This window comes from Ctenocephalides felis, unplaced genomic scaffold, assembly GCF_003426905.1.
Source record: "Ctenocephalides felis isolate EL2017-DRISC unplaced genomic scaffold, ASM342690v1 CF-g0.4_SCAFFOLD_01886, whole genome shotgun sequence".
Lineage (NCBI taxonomy): Eukaryota > Metazoa > Arthropoda > Insecta > Siphonaptera > Pulicidae > Ctenocephalides > Ctenocephalides felis.
This window is the reverse complement of record NW_020538040.1, coordinates 101,907,108-101,925,590: the sequence shown is the minus strand read 5'-3', so window position 1 is coordinate 101,925,590 and position 18,483 is coordinate 101,907,108. Positions and strand designations below refer to the sequence as shown.

Below are 18,483 nucleotides of genomic sequence, written 5' to 3'. Positions count from 1 at the left end.
GTGTGTGAGATTGAAAAAATCTGCTTTCGCTGATTTTTCATTTTCTTCTAAAACAACGCAATGAAGCGAATGTTCAAATTCGCACAATTGAATAAAATGTGCAGAGTATATAGAATACTAACGCAAGCGTTTACTACAATCGACTTTAAAACACTAGACTTTCATCTAGCGCCCAAAAATTGATTGAGCTATGCGTTTAAAGTATAATATTCAAAAAGAACGCCGTTTTCACACGAACTTCGTCATTCGCTCAGGCATCTGGCGATACCGAGCAGATATACATGGCAGTGCTCTCACAAATCATAAGAGCGCTAAGCGGTTGTAAACTGCGTCACGCTGCTTTTGCACACTGCGCAATATTTTGCGACTAGCTCCGGTCAAACGTTAATGAAACGAATGATCATTGCCAGAGGCTTTTGCCCACAGTATATTATACTATGGGAGCGCACAACAATTTAGTCTGCAACATTATATTGGCGACATATAGCACACGTTTCATTCACTAATAGTAAATGTACGTTAATGATCCTTCCGCAGGTTCCCTACGGAAACCTTGTTACGACTTTTACTTCCTCTAATAATCAAGTTGGTTATCTTCCCAGCAACATCGGCAATGTCGAAACGCTGCCGCGCACCGGTCCGAAGACCTCACTAAATAATTCAATCGGTAGTAGCGACGGGCGGTGTGTACAAAGGGCAGGGACATAATCAACGCAAGCTTATGACTCGCGCTTACTAGGAATTCCTCGTTCATGGGAAGAATTGCAAGCCCCATCCCTAGCACGAAGAGGCTTCAACGGATTACCCGGACCTTTCGGCCAAGGAAAACCTGCTGATCTCTTCAGTGTAGCGCGCGTGCGGCCCAGAACATCTAAGGGCATCACAGACCTGTATTGCTTGCTCAATTTCGTGCGACTAAATGTCGCCTGTCCCTCTAAGAAGATATATTTGTACGCCGGTAGTGAGAACCACACCAACAACGACCGAAGCCGAAGCGGAGGGTCTTTGCGATACCAGAAAGTACGTCTATTTAGCAGGCTAGAGTCTCGTTCGTTATCAGAATTAACCAGACAAATCAACTCCTCCACCAACTAAGAACGGCCATGCACCACCACCCACCCACCGAATCAAGAAAGAGCTCTCAATCTGTCAATCCTTCCGGTGTCTGGACCTGGTGAGGTTTCCCGTGTTGGTCAAATTAAGCCGCAGGCTCCACTCCTTGTAGTGCCCTTCCGTCAATTCCTTTAAGTTTCAGCTTTGCAACCATACTTCCCCCGGAACCCAAAAGCTTTGGTTTCCCGAAGCTGCCCGCCGAGTCATCGGAGGAACTTCGGCGGATCGCTAGCTGGCATCGTTTATGGTTAGAACTAGGGCGGTATCTGATCGCCTTCGAACCTCTAACTTTCGTTCTTGATTGATGAAAACACATTTGGCAAATGCTTTCGCTTCTGTCCGTCTTGCGACGATCCAAGAATTTCACCTCTAACGTCGCAATACGAATGCCCCCAGTTGTCCCTATTAATCATTACCTCGGAATTCCGAAAACCAACATAGAACCGAGGTCCTATTCCATTATTCCATGCACACAATATTCAGGCGAATGAGCCTGCTTTAAGCACTCTAATTGTGTCAAAGTAAACGTACCGGCCCACCTCGACACTCGGTGAAGAGCACCTTGGTAGGATTTTGAGTTGGGCCGCCTTTTTACGGGCTAAGCCCACCGGTAGGACGTCCCACAGACATGCCAGTTGAACACCGCGAGCGGTGAACCGACAGTGTGGGACACAGATTCAACTACGAGCTTTTTAACCGCAACAACTTTAATATACGCTATTAGAGCTGGAATTACCGCGGCTGCTGGCACCAGACTGGCCCTCTAATAGATCCTCGTTAAAGGATTTAAAGTGTACTCATTCCGATTACGGGGCCTCGGATGAGTCCCGTATCGTTATTTTTCGTCACTACCTCCCCGTGCCGGAGTGGGTAATTTGCGCGCCTGCTGCCTTCCTTGGATGTGGTAGCCGTTTCTCAGGCTCCCTCTCCGGAATCGAACCCTGATTCCCCGTTACCCGTAACAACCATGGTAGTCGCAGAAACTACCATCGACAGTTGATAAGGCAGACATTTGAAAGATGCGTCGCCGGTACTAGACCGTGCGATCGGCACAAAGTTATTCAGAGTCACCAAGTCAAACGGTGAGCAAGGCAAGCCCGCCACCGATTGGTTTTGATCTAATAAAAGCATTCCTTCCATCTCTGGTCGGAACTCTATTTGCATGTATTAGCTCTAGAATTACCACAGTTATCCAAGTAATGTGGGTACGATCTAAGGAACCATAACTGATGTAATGAGCCATTCGCGGTTTCACCTTAATGTGGCTTGCACTGAGACATGCATGGCTTAATCTTTGAGACAAGCATATACTACTGGCAGGATCAACCAGGGTGCTATATATATAATAGCATAGTGCGTAAATGTCCCTCGGCGTCACCCGAGAGACCACACTTTGTATAGAAAAGTTCGATGAATATTTCTAAACAACGAATTTTCTTACATATATATATCTGAGTCGTACGATATTCCCTGGACATGACGAACAGTTTACATCGCGACTTGATATTTTATATATTCTGCGCTTACACAGAGGCTAGACCTTTAACAACCGTCGAAACGGCGGTCCGTACATGAAATTTGCGGTCCGCAGACCCAGTTAATTTCAAACAGTCTCTTTACCCTTCGTTAGATTGAAAACGTCGGGGCGAATTCATTATAAGAATTCATCGTTATAACTAACTTTTATTCTCGCTCGGAGAGTATTGAGTTGATTGCATTTGTATATTTATTTTCCGCCGCATAAGAGTCTTTGCGTCAACGACACATGCCCGCGGATATGCTGTACAGTATGGTTGAACACTTATAAATAAGGTCCAGAACCCGGCCGTAAACCGACATCCGAACATATACGGCGTATATTATTCTAGACACGGTCTACGACAGTTTGACCTGCAGCGACGGGTCGCCTCGGGTTACCGTGCGAACCATCACCGCGATGGTCTGGACAGGCTATATGGCGGGTCGCAAGAAAATAAATTCTCTAGGACGCGCAACCACTTTAGCAATTTTAGAGCACGTTGTGGTCCAAAAACAAACGTCCTCGCTTTAAAATTGAAATATGAATATTTCACTGTGTGTGAGATTGAAAAATCTGCTTTCGCTGATTTTTCATTTTCTTAAAACAACGCAATGAAGCGAATGTTCAAATTCGCACAATTTGAATAAAATGTGCAGAGTATATAGAATACTAACGCAAGCGTTTACTACAATCGACTTTAAAACACTAGACTTTCATCTAGCGCCCAAAGAATTGATTGAGCTATGCGTTTAAAGTATAATATTCAAAAGAACGCCGTTTTCACAACGAACTTCGTCATTCGCTCAGGCATCTGGCGATACCGAGCAGATATACATGGCAGTGCTCTCACACAATGCATAAGAGCGCTAAGCGGTTGTAAACTGCGTCACGCTGCTTTTGCACACTGCGCAATATTTTGCGACTAGCTCCGGTCAAACGTTAATGAAACGAATGATCATTGCCAGAAGCTTTTGCCCACAGTATATTATACTATAGGAGCGCACTTGATTACAGCAATAATTTGTCGAGTAATCACAAGATTTCATATTTGTGGTCCGCAGACCCAAATAATTTCAACTCGCTCCGATCAAACGTTCATAAAACGAAAGACCATCGCTGCGAGAAGCTTTGCTAGTTCTGCTATATTCACATATATTTGACCGTAGTCAATTTGTAAAATCCTATATTATTAAAATATATAGATTTTATATTTGCGGTCCGCAGACCCAAATAATTTCAACTCGCTCCGATCAAACGTTCATAAAACGAAAGACCATCGCTGCGAGAAGCTTTGCTAGTTCTGCTATATTCACATATATTTGACCGTAGTCAATTTGTAAAATCCTATATTATTAAAATATATAGATTTTATATTTGCGGTCCGCAGACCCAAATAATTTCAACTCTCTCTGATCGAACGTTTAAAAACGAATGATCCTACCACCAGTTATCTATAGCCGCAAACCAGCATCCGAATATATACGGTGTATATAATTCTAGATGTGGCTCACAACATTATTAAAAGTTACGCTAATATATCATTGACAGACTAAAAGTATCGAATATGATGTAAAAACTACACCGGGGAATGATATCCGTACCCGCCCGAACAACATAGCGTACTTTAGCCTGAGCTTGCTCGCATCGCACTCGACACGACCTATTCCCCTATATAAGGCGCGCGGCCACAGCGTAGGTATTTGACTGAGTCCCAAGCGATGTGCATTTGACCTGCGGCGAGGGCCTGCTCGCGCTTACGGTGTGAATCGTCAAGACAAAAGTCTGGGAAAATTTCGAACTGTGAACCCTTATGATAGAAAAATTTTTGTCGAAAATTTTGTTAGATGTTCAAACAGTTTTATATATATGGACAATATGAATTATAGTTAATTATTGAGTTTTTAGGTGTTTTTTGGGTTTTTTTAAACTTTTGTATAAAATTATGTATTTATTGATTTTTATAGATCTCAATGAATATAAAACGAATTTATATATAGTTATATTATTTTTTATAATTATTTGTTTAAATTTTCTAATTTTACAATAAATGTTCAAACCAGTTTTCCTCGATTTTCTCTTAAACCGTAAAAGATACAAAAAAACTTTGTTCGTACGAAAGATGCAGAATAAAATTACGAATAAAATGGTATATAAATGGTTAGGTGTGTTCATATAATTTTCTCTAGATTTTCCGATTTTTCCAAATTTTCACGACGGCAACTCGCCTGTAGGCTACACCGTGCAAAATTCGAAGTTGTGATGTATGGAAAAAGAACTAAGAATTTTGAGACTTTTCTAATGATGTATAATAGTTTATATGTTTTCTTTAGAGAAATATCGAATCGTGAGGAGTATTGCTCCAACCTAGCCGCACTTTGCATTTTGACAAGTTAACATCTTCACATATTGCTCTATAACATCAAAACCGTAAAAGATACGAAAAAACTTTGTTCGTACGAAAGATGCAGAATAAAATGGTATATAAATGGTTAGGTGTGTTCATATAATTTTCTCTAGATTTTCCGATTTTTCCAAATTTTCACGACGGCAACTCGCCTGTAGGCTACACCGTGCAAAATTCGAAGTTGTGATGTATGGAAAAAGAACTAAGAATTTTGAGACCTTTCTAATGATGTATAATAGTTTATATGTTTTCTTTAGAGAAATATCGAATCGTGAGGAGTATTGCTCCAACCTAGCCGCACTTTGCATTTTGACAAGTTAACAACTACACAGATTGCCTTATACTGTCTAAACCGTAAAAGATACAAAAAAACTTTGTTCGTACGAAAGATGCAGAATAAAATTACGAATAAAATGGTATATAAATGGTTAGGTGTGTTCATATAATTTTCTCTAGATTTTCCGATTTTTCCAAATTTTCACGACGGCAACTCGCCTGTAGGCTACACCGTGCAAAATTCGAAGTTGTGATGTATGGAAAAAGAACTAAGAATTTTGAGACCTTTCTAATGATGTATAATAGTTTATATGTTTTCTTTAGAGAAATATCGAATCGTGAGGAGTATTGCTCCAACCTAGCCGCACTTTGCATTTTGACAAGTTAACAACTACACAGATTGCCTTATACTCTCTAAACCGTAAAAGATATAAAAAAACTTTGTTCGTACGAAAGATGCAGAATAAAATTACGAATAAAATGATGTATAACTCGATATATGTCATAATATATTTTTCATGAGATTTTTCAATTTTTACTTTAAATTAAAAAATGTTTGAAATTTTTCGCTGACTTTAAATTCATTTGCGGGTTATGCTTTTTTTTACAATATTGTTTCAAATGATGTGAAAAGTTAAATTAGCGAGGTGCCTCAATATGCAAAAAATTGGCCCACTCTAATATATATATATATATATATATATATATATATATATATATATATATATAAAGATGTTTCCAATTGAAAAAAAAAACATTTTAGGCACTGCGGTGTGAAAAGGCAATGGGAAATCTCTCAAACTATTCACCGAATAGAGTTGGAGTTTAACTCAGCTCACAGACTTGATACTGATAAAACTAATAATTTAATAATAATAACTTTTTATGCATGGCATCGTGCCTTAAGGCAAATTGCTGGAACTTTCCGAATTGTAATTAAACATTCGAGGAATGAAAATAATCAATAATTGTTTTGAAAATTTTTAAATAGATTATTCATTATAAATATTTACTGTAAATTTATAAGTGCTTTTTAAGTTGGGCGATGAGCGTATTTTATAAACAACTTACGTATGTGTACGTTTGCAAGAGTCCATTTTTTTAAATTTGATTTTTTTCATAATTTAGAATTTTTTTCCAAATTTTGAATTTTCTTTCGAAGTTTAAAATTTTTTAAATGTTTTTTAAAATGCAAGAAAAATACATGCATTTAACTCTCAAATTTATCTTCCTATCATATTTCCCAATTTCGTAGATCATTTTAGACCTCGCTAACTGGTCAATTATTATAATTAATTATGAAAGTTTTTCAATGAAATTTGAATCAAATTGTATTAAGTTAATAAGAAAACTTATTTTTTTAATAACATTTTATTTTCATTATGGGTTGATCACTTCTATATTTTCTTATTATTTTACTAGACACATAAAATGTAAGTATAAATATAAAAATTAATATAAATATAGGGTTGAGGGGGCTTAATTTTTGCGGGTAAAAGGGTCCACTTTAATGAGCAATGTCTAAATATAATTTTTAAATATACGTTATTTAATTGTTTTATTATATGCACCGTTAGTTTTATTTTAGATTTAACAGATTTTTTATTTAAGTCTATAAATGCTTACATGTGGTTCGGTCCTAACCACATGTAAGCTTTTATAGAGATTAAATAAAAAACCTTATAATTATTTATATCTATAATTAAAACTAGTGGGGTGGGTGGCATCGTGCCTTAAGGCAAATTGCTGGAACTTCCCGTACAGTAACGAAATGTTCGAGGAATACTGAATGTTTTCAAATAGATTATTATAAATATTGTAACATTTTCTAATATTTATAAGAATTATATAAACTGAATTGCAAAGTTGAAATTATTTGTGAAGTATATTAAAACTATAGTCAGAATTAAAAATAAAATCTGAATTATTTTCGATATAAAAAAATTAAAAAAAAAAAAGTTGAAACAAAATTTTTTTTTCCAAAATCAATTATTTTGTTAAGACAAGCAGAAAGTTCTTTGAATTATTTAAATCGGATGCTAAGTTTTCTCAAAAACTACCATTTTTTGTACATTTAGCTCCGTATCTTCGAAATGCCTGGGCCTGCCTTTGCGAAAAACTAACAACCACTTCCCCCAATCATTACTAATTGAATGTTTTTTAGATCATTCAAATTGAATGCTCCGTTCTCTCAAAAACTCGATTTCTATTTTCTGCACTCTTTGCTCTTTATCTCCGTAACTGCTGGACCTGCCTTTGCCAAAAACTAATCAGCACATCTCCTTATCAATAGGAATCGAATGTTTTTTGAACCATTCAAATCGGTTTTTCCGTACGCCCGAAAACGTGGACGAAAAATTGTTTCCATACATACATACACACACACACACATGGTCGCAAGCATCGCGAAGTAAATTATTATACTACGCAAATGCTATCGGGGCACGGCTGTTTTCGAGCCTACCTACACCGCCTCAAGCACGATAGCTCGCCGGATTGCCCATATTGTTTGGGCGAAATCGAAGTGTGAGCATGTGTTCTTCGTGTGCCCGCGATTTGGTGCTCTACGGGATGATGTGGAAGAGACATTGAGATGCAGAATTACCTCAGGTAATGTTGTTGAAGTGATGCTGACAAGTGATGCTGCTTGGAACGCCATAGACAGATTTGCGAGAGACGTATTAATGGACCTGCGTTCTGTAGAGAGAGAAAGGGCGAATGGGACTTCGCCCATTTAAAAAATAAATATAATGTTTATAAATTATAACATTGATTATAACAAGTTAAGAATTATATCATTCTAGATCCTCCCTCCACGAAGTAATGCCTAACGGCGGTTTCCGTGGGGACCAGAGGCAAGGGCAAAGCGGAGGATTTAGTCGGTATTATACCAGGGCGGTATCGAGTCCGACACACCCAGACAGAAGACCGGTCTGGGATGCATAAAGGCATTTCCTTCGCTATACAAAAAAAAACACACACACACACATCCATTTTTTCTGAGGTATGCCAAAATGTTCAGAAACCTTCAAAACGTCGAGAAATGTAAACATTTTCAATTCCGATTTTCGGCCCATTACAATAACTTACCCTACGGGAAGTTAAAAATCATTTATTTGACATCTCAAATCACTTTTGCTACTAGTTTCCCGGATTTGAAATGAAAAATAATGGTCATATAAATAAAAATTTAAATGATCATAAATTTCAATTTCAAATATGGGAAACTAGTAGCAAAAGTGAGTTGAGATGTTAATAATATAACTTAAATTATTTTTTAAATTATAGGTAGGATAATAAATATGTATTTTAAATTAATGAATCTTTTTTTTTAATCAGAAGTGCTTACAGTGTATTTTTTTAAACTATCATGGTCTTCTTTACTCTTAAGCATAGTGTCAAATTCTATACAATTATTTTCATAATTAACTTTTGTTAGTAATATCGCTTTCAGTGTGCCTATTTATACCGCGTATTATGTAATGCAAAAATTTTTAGATTAAATTCTTGTGAATAGACCCATTAAAAAGTTTAAAACAAGCAGGAACAAAAAAACTTATTCTAAGACAAGCATTGCGGAATGCAAGTGGAATCCGGGACGTATGGTTACCTTATCAATAATAGAAAATCATACGATAATCAAGACGCATATTTTATGCGTAAAATGACTTAAAACCAGCCTAAACAAATTATGGTGAACAAAATATATACAAATCAAGAAATATAATTAAAAAAAGAATATAAAAACTGTATAAAATAGTGGAGACTGAGTACGGTTGTGCCAGGGTACGGTAGTAACAACAAAAATATACTCATTTTGAGATAGGAAAAGAAGAAAAAAGATGAAGTATGATTATTCGAACAAGTTTACATTATTGATTTTTAACCAGTGCCTTGCATTAACATAATCTGCAGACCGCATTGCTTTTAAACAGTCAAAAGTAATTTTTCATGTTCTAATTTTTCTATTAATAATAACTGTCAATTGTATACAGATATATTGCTTTGTTTATCATTTTGGTGTTTTAGGTTTGGTGTTGAACATTATTTATTTACCAGCAATTAATTTTTGCTCAGATAAATTGAATTAGTCTTCAAAACTGTGCTTAAAGTACTGTTGTGACAAATTTTGTGGGTACGCTTGTAACTTGTATTTTATGTATATTTCGGGTGAAGATTAAACAGATAAAAAAATCAAACTTAACTAATTGTAAGACAAAATACAAAAATGAAAGAAAAAGGAAAATCCAATACGAGAAATGATAATCACAAAAAAATCTTGTTAGCTTTGTTTAAAAAATGATGTTTAGTTTATATTTTTATATTTTATTTTCTATATTTTATTTTAAGCTTCGTTTAAACTTTATGTTGTGTTGCCTTACATATTATTTTCAACTTCCCGTACGGTAAGTTATAGTAATCGCAAAAAAATCGAAAATAAAAATGTTTGCATATCTTTATCTTTTAAAGGTTTCTAAATATTTTGGCATACCTCAGAAAAAATGGATGTATGTGTGTGTGTAGTATGTATGTATGTTTGGATACAAATTTTCGTCCACGATTCCGGGCGCACAAATCAACCGATTTGAATGGTCCAAAAAACATTCAATTCCTATTAATAAGAAAACGTGCTGATTCGTTACTGGTGAAGATAGGTTTAGCCGTTTTGGAGATACGGGACAAAAAGTGACAAAAACGGTAATTCAGTTTTTGAGAAGCGACTCGAGAAAAACGGTAACTCAATTTGAATGATTCAAAAAACATTTTACTTGTAATGACGAAACTTTTGGAAAGGCAGATATAGCGGTTTCAGAGATACAGAGGAAAAAGTAAAACAAAAATTATATTTGGTGTTCAAAAATGAACACTAGACGTATGTACTTCAAATTATCAGATATTTGATGAAATTTTTAAAAATGAGTACTATTTTTTTGCTTTTAGAAAATACTCCGAGTCAACGTGTTCGTTTGTTTTCAATTAAGTGTAATAAATCCACTGGGAATAATTTTAATCACTCATAAATTAATTTAGCTTTTATTAATTAAGGCGATTAATTACACATATCGGAAAGTTCATGTAACTTGCCTCAGGCAAAATACCAATACCAACTAGTTATCAATAAGATTATTTTAACTCAAAACAATTTGTATTAAATTCTGATTGACAAAATTTATTTTGAAATACATTTTATTTTCGCGCCTTGGCGTAAGTTAATTATAAATATTTTAAAACTCATCTATGCGTTCGCAAGAGTATATTATCTAGGAAAATTTATTTTCCGATGAATAGATTCAGAAATAGATTTTGCATATGGTACATATACTTTCTTTGTATTAAATGCATATATATTAGGCGATAATTAATGCGATCAAATACTGTACATCAACGAGATACCAAAAACATTTTATCGTAATGCATAATGATATTAGTATGAAATCTTAAACTAATAAAAATCAAAATGTGTAAATAATGCAATATCTGATGTAATTTATGTAGTTTTGGAGACCAAAATCCACGAAAAACATGAGTAACATACATACTTTTCAATAAAGGGATAATTTCATCTAAAATTAATAGTAATTTAAACTGATCCAAAGGCTTCGGAAATATTAAAAGTTCAAATGTTCAAAATTTTGAAACGGCAGTAAGTATAAAAGTATTTTTAACTTCCCGTGGGGTAGTTATAGTAATGGGCCGAAAATCGAAAATGAATTTTTTTGCATTTCTCGACGTTTTGAAGGTTTCTGAACATTTAGGCATACCTCAGAAAAAATGGATGTGTGTGTGTGTGTTTTGTATGCCCGCACTTTTTCAACCGATTTGAATGGTTCAAAAAACATTCGATTCCTATTGATAAGGAGATGTGCTGATTAGTTTTTGGCAAAGGCAAGTTCAGCCATTTCAAAGATACAGAGCTAAATGTTCAAAAACTTTCTGCTTGTTTCAACAAAATAATTGCTTTTGAAAAAAAAATTATGTTTTAAATTTTTTTTTCAAAATTTTTTATTTCAGAATTTTTTTTTGTATATTGAAAATTATTCAGATTTTAATTTTAATTTTGACTAAAGTTTTAATAAACTTTAAACAAATAATTTCAACTTTGCAATTCAATTTATATAATTCTTATAATTATTAGACAGTGTTACAATATTTATTTGAAAACATTTAATATTCCTCCAACATTTCGTTACGGTACGGAAAGTTCCAGCAATTTGCTTTAAGGCACGATGCCATACATCACTAGTTATTATTTATCTTTATCTTTATAAGAAATTGTGCACAATTATATATTGACTTTTAAAAAAAATGCAAAAATTATTTTATAGTCACGGGATGGGAACTGAAAATTAGATTAAAATCAAATGCGATCTTATAAATAATAAAATGGGTTTACAACTAGATAAGGCAAATAAATTACAAGATTTGTCGAAAACGACTTAACTAATTAAAAAATTGCATCCCGTGCCTATGAACATTTAGTCTTCAAATATTTTCTGAGCAATTAAAAAACAAAAGTTTAATACATTTTTTAATTATCTTGTTAAAAACCGGCATCTTTGTCATGTTTCTGAATTACCAGATATTATATCTGAAATAAAACATTTGGAAACTTGTGAATAATAGCACCACAGGAATTCCCTACCACAAATCTCCGGATCAGGAAAACCAAGTGTAGTAGTAACCTTTATGTCACAATTAAACGTTCTTGCAAGATCCTAACCTGGTTTTTCATAAGCCTCACGTGGAGTTGAGACATAGTCATTAATAAAACATCGACATTAATAGTAATATTATTATATGTTTGCTAATTTGTATATATATATGGAAAATTACGACTTTTATTGTCAAAAATATGTAACGCAACACAACATAATTAAAGCTTGTGAATATATTATAACAATATATAACAAAAGTAGTTTTTTAAACATGAGAAAGAAATCTATGTGTATTTTTTTTATTAACTTTCCGCAGGATAAGTTATTGTAATCGTCCAAAGATCGAAATTGAAAATTTTTACATTTCTCGACGTTTAGAAGGTTTCTGAAGATTTTGGCATACCTCAGAAAAAATGGATGTGTGTGTGTGTGTCTACGTATGGATACAATTTTTCGGTCACGTTTTCGGGCGCACGGATCAACCGATTTGAATGTTTCAAAATACATTTGATTTCTATTGATAGAGAGATGTGCTGATTAGTTTTTGGCAAAGGCAGGTCTAGCAGTTACGGAGATAAAAAGCAAAGAGTGCGGAAAATAGAAATCGAGTTTTTGAGAGAACGGAGTATCCGATTTGAATGATCTAAAAACATTCAATTAGTAATGATTGGGAGAAGTGGTTATTAGTTAAAGGTAAGCCCAGCTATTTCGAAGATACAGAGCTAAATGTTGAAAATTTTTTAGCTAGTTTTAACAAAATAATTGATTTTGGAAAAAAAATTATTCCAAAATATTTTTTGTATATCTAAAATAAATCCGATTTTATTTTTATTTTTGACAAAAGTTCTAATATACTTCAAACAAATAATTTCAACTTGGCAAATTAGTTTATATAATTCTTATAAATATTAGACAATGTTACAATATTTATATTAATCTATTTGAAAACATTCAATATTCCTCGAACATTACGTTACGGTACGGGAAGTTCCAGCAATTTGCCTTAAGACACGATGCCAGACACCCCACTAGTTTCAACTTTCTCAGTACCAAAACCGCCTCAAAGATCATCCAAACTTACTAGTCAGATACTTCGCCAGGGCTAGTGAGTTTGGATGATCTTTGAGGCGGTTTCTGTATTAAGAAAGTTCTTATTTTATAGTTTTTATATAGGCATTTAATTTTTTTGAATCAATTATTTTGCCATTTTTAAATTTTGTTTGAATGCCGTAGCGAATACCATATGTCCAAATTGGCTTAATGATGATCAAAATTTATCAATGGCTTCGTACAAGTAAATTTCGTTGTGCGTGACAAGTTTTGATTTTATATTGAATGCAATGCATCAATCATTGCTTCGATTGCTAATTTAATTAATGAAATTGCATTAATGATTTCAGAAATTAATAGAAACTACATCAAAACGAACAACATCAAACCAACTACATCATATCAAACAAACAACTGTTTAACTAGGGGTTTAGTAAAAAATCCAGGTAATTCCTTATTATATGGTAAAACTACGTTTTTTTATATTTTATACAGGGCGCAAAAAGATCTTTCTTTTAATTTTTAATTTTGAAAACGTTTCATAAAATAATAGCTTTATTATTTGTTTAATGGGATGGAGTTTGATTATTATGATGAACAAAAATTAAATATCTTAATCTAAATATGTATTTTAAAGTAAAATATACAAAAAATCTTACTACTATCGTAAATCTTGCTTTGGTAGGTTTCAGATCGCACTGGATGCAACCTTTGTATGTAACTTTGCTAGAAATATGTATTATCCGAGTTGAAATAACTTTCAATTTAATTTATCTCTTGTTAAATTGCGTTTTCTAATTTATTTTACCTTTTTATTCACTAGATTCTTATTGTTACTTCACCAGTAAAAATATGTTGAATCTAACTTAAAAATAACAATACATCTTATAAAACCATTAAATAACGCATACTTATAAATTATATTTAAATATTATAAGCTAAACAATCGTGCCCAAAAACAAAATACCTTTTCATTACCATATTGACAATATTGCCGTTTATCTCGTGGTCGCCCGGTGTTAGCTGATGGTAGTTTTTCCTTTACTTTCAAATGTTATTGTTAAAACATTTCTTCTTTTATTTGTTTTTGTGGCAATGGTGGTGGACCTCCTAACTGCTTTGTGATACTTATACTTACACAATCATGAAGATCGAAGTTTTAATATTTAGTATTAATAATCTCCAAGAATGCTGATGTTTTCTTTAAAAGTAACTTCAATATTATTCGTTTGTATTTATCATAAAAAAGGTGATATCCAAGGAATGATTGACGATAACATTGATTTTTGTTATTGTGAGTCATAAGTCATTATGAGTTTTTTCTTTACGATTGTTCAGAAGAAATCTGATGCATCCCGGAGAACAAGGTTCTAAATTTTAAAATAAGTTGCTAGAATGCTGTAGTTACCTTTGGATCTGCTTCACCATCACATGATCGAACTTTAACATCGTTTGTTTGTGTTAACACTATGTGGGATAATCTAAGGATCTGCTTCACCTATCACATGATCGAACTTCGAACTTTAACATCGTTCGTTTGCTTTAACTCTGTCAGCTCTATTTGGAAATGCGCGCGCCGTACGCAACATTTCCATATCATCAGTATCGTTGAGTGACTTCTAATTCCGCATCTGATCTTTTGGCCAGACGCCAGGCGGTCGGTTGCAGACTATCTTTAATTTTAAGCCGTGCAACGCAACACTCTTCGCTTTAGGCCGATTGATCCCAACGCGTTTTGAAATATTCACTCCTCAGTCTGGCACGAAATATTCGACGGAGCGTTACCGTCCATGTGAATCCGCGCAGGAGACACGCGCGCTCCTGACGTTCGACGATCCATACGAGATCGCACGTGCCGAATACTCGACCTTTGGCAGATTTTTTCAAATGATTGGCCTAACGGTTGATGGTTGACGGTTTTAAGTTAATCTGGACAGTATTAAGTAAAGTTTTTCGTATTAGGCAAACGCAGTCGTTCCAAGTCTTCACGATCAGAGTAGTTCTTGTCATTCTGCTGACATGATTTAGCGCCGCGCGGCATGTGCAATAATAACCTTCGCCAACAAAGTGGGTCAAACGGCTGACTTTTCAATCTGCAGTTTTGCAACACATTATGTCGGGAGACAAAGGACTAGCTATTTTTCTCTTTGTGATTTATCTTAGTGATTTTTTCGGTGTTAAATACTTTCCGCCATTTTGTGCTCATTCTGGATACTGAACACAACGGACCTGAAAATGTGAAAGTTAACTTAAATTCTATTCTGTGAAAATGGTGACAGTTGTGAAATAACTACATTTGATTATAAAATTGTGTGTGATTTGAAGTTTAGTTTTATATATCCATCCAATCCCCGCTTTGGTAATCTATAAACGTACGCTTGAGTGAAAAGCGAGTGTATTGATAATTTCTTCTGAGGTGCTGAAGTGAATATGATCGCGGATGTCAGCTGTTGTGTCGATGTTGCTAGTATGTGCTGTGTCTATAAATATTACAAATTCGAGCGCACGTAGTACTGTACCGGCGTATTCGAGTTTCCAAAGATAAACCGGCATGCATCATCTTTATCCGACGGCCAAAGGCGACCCACTGTGCCCTTTAGGCTTCCATCCACAGGTGCGCTGGCCTACGAGGTGCAAGAGATGCTTCAGGTGAAGATACACGATTTGAGAAATAAACATCCTAAGAATAATTGAATTATATATGTCATTTATACAATGCAATTTTATTTCCAATTCATCGCAACATGAAAATCGGAATTTCTGATAAAAACTTAATAATTATGTGAAAAGAAAATGCATGTACAATATTTATTGCAAAAGTTGACTAAATATTATAAAACTTTGTTGAAATGCTGCTATGACAATAAACTTGTCAAACTTTAATTTCCATGCTTTCGTAATCTGAGCTACAACTTTCAATTTCCTCAATTTTCTGTTCTCGCGCAAGCCATCGATCTCTATAGTTGGTCCTTGTTTTTGGCTTTGTATTTATTCTTTGATGTTAGCTTGCAATAGCTACTTTTGCAATATGGATCCAATCCAGTTTCATTTTTTTCTGGTTTGCAGTTGTTACTTTGAAGTTCATTTGATTGTTCTCTATATTATTCAAACAATTTTTTTTCTCAGAGTCATACTCAAAATTAATTCTGTCGTTTATTATTTCTTTATGAAAAGCATTAAATGTTTTCTTAATTACACAAACTTCTTTAATGGCAATAAATTATTTTAGAATTTTATTCATATGCTACATCAAAGAAATTATTGTTGAACCAGATTTTAAATTTAATAAGATGCGTATATTTACATGTGTATGCTCGCATATATTAAGCTGGCATGAAGTATATATAAATATTCTTACAAGCAATTCTGAGAAGTTAAATAATAGTTTTCATTTCTGACATTATTGCCCGTGAGCTATTTATTAAAACATATCGTATTTTAAATATTTCACATCGTCAACTGTGCTCTGGTAATATATTGTTTTTATTGCGCATATTTTCATTGAAGCCATGTGGAAAAACGGACGCATCTAAATAGCGAAAATAAAACAAACATCGTACATTATAAAGATTTCTTTGACGTTATTACATTTTGTGTTTACTTATCGAGTTTATTATTGCAACGTTATTTCTGAACTTAATTGATAGATGCTGAAGATACTGCATGTATCTTAACATTTTGAATTTGTTAAATTTTAACATGGTTTGAATGTAGAACGACTTTTATATTTTTTTTAACGAAAACAAACAACATATGATAATTAACATTATTACAAGGCTGGAATCAAATTCGAATTTCAATTGACAGAAATGAGATTTTCTTAAAAATTCAGAATGACAAAAAAGTATTTTTTGAGTAACATCTTGACCAATGTACAAGTAAACTTTTTGAAAAAAACTCTAAGTATCGAATATATCACTTTTCAAAAATATTTTATATTTTTGCGTCTATTTTTAAAATTTTTATTTTTACTTATAGAAAGCGGATGAGTTGATATTATTAGATTAAACATACTTTAATAATAAGGCAAGACAATTCAAATATTGAACTCAAAAATGTAAACCGATTTCAAACGGATTTTTATAATTGCTTAGCTATTCATATAATAGTTTTGTTATATATTAGACAAAATTAATTAAGCATTAATTAGATAAAAAATTAACCTTCAACACTATCACAGTTATTTCAACTTATCTCAGGTTCAAAATAATGAAAACTCAATCTACAATTAATTATTGAAAGCAGATGGAACAACAATAATAAGTATGTATTTGAATACTATATTTTTTAATTTTTATTTTTATTTCGAAATTTTAAAAATGCTATTAAATAAATTTTTCATTTTGATTGATTATTAAATAAAAACTAGTGAGGTGGGTGGCATCGTGCCTTAAGGCAAATTGCTGGAACTTCCCGTACCGTAACGAAATGTTCGAGGAATACTGAATGTTTTCAAATAGATTATTATAAATATTGTAACATTGTCTAATATTTATAAGAATTATATAAACTGAATTGCAAAGTTGAAATATTTGTTTCATCACACAACAAAAAACTAAAAAAAAAAAAAAAATGGAACAAAATTTTTTTTCCAAATCAATTATTTTGTTAAGACAAGCAGAAAGTTTTTTGAATCATTCAAATCGGACGCTTAGTTCTCTCAAAAACTGCCATTTTTTACATATTTAGCTCCGTATCTTCGAAATGGCTGGGCCTGCCTTTGCCAAAAACTAATAAACACTTCTCCCAATCATTACTAATTGAATGTTTTTTAGATCATTCAAATCGGATACTCCGTTCTCTCAAAAATTCGATTTCTATTTTCCGCACTCTTTGCTCCGTATCTCCGAAACGGCTGGACCTGCCTTTGCCAAAAACTAATCAGCTCTTTTCCCTATCAATAGGAATCGAATGTTTTTTGAACCATTCAAATCGGTTGATCCGTGCGCCCTAAAACGTGGCTGGAAATTTGTATCCACACATACATACACACACCACACACACACACACACACACACACACACACACACATCCATTTTTCTGAGGTATGCCAAAATGTTCAGAAACCTTCAAAACGTCGAGAAATGTAAAATTTTTCAATTCCGATTTTCGGCCCATTACAATAACTTACCCTACGGGAAGTTAATTAATAGGGCACTGGGCCCAAAAATCCAATTTGATTTTGAGCTATTATATTGTGAAAACAAAACCAATATATTATAACGAATAATCCATATCAAACAAACAACTATCTGACCATGTTCAATAAAACGCAGCTAATTTATCATTGTAGAAATGTATTTTTTGTTTTTTTGCAAAATTTGTCACCTAGTTTTTTTACCCATTGGCGAAGTAAAATGGGAAGGCTAGGCTGCAAACAAGTCCAATGTGTTATTTTTAATTCCAAATTTTAACGAAAGGACGAAATAATAGCTACATTTATGCAACCAATGCAAAATATACAT

The 18,483-nt window shown here is 33.6% G+C and overlaps 1 non-coding gene across 1 annotated transcript; it reads right to left on the bottom strand.

Moving 5' to 3' along the window:
- Positions 1-520: 520 nt before the first annotated feature.
- Positions 521-2,446, bottom strand: LOC113378928. The gene has a single exon (XR_003367274.1). It is a non-coding gene; the product is annotated as a small subunit ribosomal RNA (ribosomal RNA).
- Positions 2,447-18,483: the final 16,037 nt, after the last annotated feature.